Genomic DNA, 2,497 nt, shown 5'->3' on the forward strand with positions numbered 1-2,497 from the left:
TAGTAGTCGTTAGTATCGTCATCAGTAGTAGGTAGTACTAGTTAGTGTTTCAGCGTAGTCATTAGTGAATAATAGTAGGCTGAGTATATTAATCAGCTATTATTAATTATTAACTATAGTAGCTAGTACATGATAATAGTAGCGTAGCTTCAGTATACTCGTCATACTTCAGTAATAATTACATGTATTAGTTGTTAGTAACTTAATCCAGAGTTATTATCATCTTTATTATTAATAGTATTAGTTAGTAGTAGTAGTAAGTACGGTAGGTACCTAGTAGTATGTATATAGCTGTAAGTAGTCGCATAGTCAGTCAGTAGTTAGTCGTCTAGAGTCTCTATAGTCAGTAGTGAGTAGTAGTAAGTCAAGAAGTTACAAGTACCTCGTAGTGGGTAGTCAGAGTAGTAATGTGAGTAGTTAGTAGTAGGTAGTTAGTAGTAGTAAGTAGTAAGTAGTAAGTGGAGTAGTAGTATTAGTGGTAGTAGTAAGGTAGCGTAGTCGTAGTCAGTAGTGGCTCCATAGTTAGTAATCATTATCAGTACTGACTAGTAGTACGTAACGGTCAGTAGTTAGTGAAGTCAGTTAGTCGATGTAGTGGGGATGCATCATGGAGAGGAAAACCACCACTCTGCCTGACATTCAACTCACATCTGACCTCCCCAGATGAGAACTCACCAATAATAGTAGAGTATAATAGTAGAGTAATAGTAGATAGTCTACTACTACTACTACCACTACTACCACTATCTCTACTACTACTACTACTATTACAACAACTACTACCACCACCACTAATACTACTACCACTACCACTACTGCTACTATCTCTACTACTACTACTATTACTACTACTACTACAACCACCACCACTATTACTAATGCCACTAATACTACTACTACTACTACTACTACTACCACCACCACTACTACTACTACTACCACCACAACTACTATTACTACTATCTCTACTACTACTACTATTACTACTACAACTACTACTATCACCACCACTATTACTAATACCACTACTACTACTATCTCTACTACTACTACTACCACCACCACTATTACCACTACTACTATTACTATTACTACTACTACTACTACCACTACTACTACTACTATTAATATTACTACTACTACTATTACTACCACCACCACCATTACTACTACTACTACTACTACTACTATTACTGCTACTACTACTACTACTACTACTACTACCACCACCACCACTATTATTACTACTACTACTACCACCACAACTACTATTACTACTACGACTACTACTACTACTACTACTACTACCACTACTACTACTACTACTACTACTAGTAGTACTACTACTAATAATAATAATACTACTATTACCACTAATAACAGTAGTATTACTACTACTACTACACCTACTATTACTACTACTACTACTGACACTACTAGTACCACTACTACTACTACTACTACTACTAGTAGTACTAGTACTACTATTACTAGCACTAATAATAATAATAACAATAATACTAATATTACTACCAATAATAGTAATATTACTACTACTAATACTGCTACTACTTCTACTACTACTACTAGTACTACTACAACTACTACCACTAATAATAATAATAATAATACTACTGCTACTACTAATACTAGTAATACTACTACTACTAGTACCACCACTACTACTACTACTAATAATAATAATAATAATAATAATAATATTACTACTACGACTACTATTACGACTAATAATAGTAATATTACTACTACTACGACTACTACTACTACTACCACTACAAGTACTACTACTACCACTACTACTACTACTACTACTACTACTACTACTATTAATAATACTAATAATACTACTACTACTACTACTAATACTATTAATAATACTAATAATACTACTACTATTACTACTAATAATTGTAATATTACTACTACTACGACTACTATTACCACTGCTACTACTACTAATAGTACTAATAATAATAATAATATTAATACTACTATGCCTACTATTACTACTACTACTACGACTAACACTACTAGTACTACTACTACTGATACTACTACTACTACCACTAATAATAATAGTAATACTACTAATAATACTACTATTACTACTAGTAATAGTAATATTGCTACTACCAATAGTACTACTACTACTGATACTACTACTACTACCACTAATAATAATAGTAATACTACTAATAATACTACTATTACTACTAGTAATGGTAATATTGCTACTACCAATAGTACTACTACTGCTACTACTACTACTACTACTACTAGTATTGCTAATGATAATAATAATAATAATAATAATACTTCTATTACTACTAATAATAGTAATATTACTACTACTACGACTACTATTACTACTGCTACTACTACTACTACTACTACCACTACTACTACTACTACTACGACTAATAATAATAATACTACTGCTATTACTACTAATACTAGTAATATTACTACTACTATT

The sequence above is a fragment of the Salvelinus sp. IW2-2015 genome, unplaced genomic scaffold, assembly GCF_002910315.2.
Source record: "Salvelinus sp. IW2-2015 unplaced genomic scaffold, ASM291031v2 Un_scaffold1751, whole genome shotgun sequence".
Lineage (NCBI taxonomy): Eukaryota > Metazoa > Chordata > Actinopteri > Salmoniformes > Salmonidae > Salvelinus > Salvelinus sp. IW2-2015.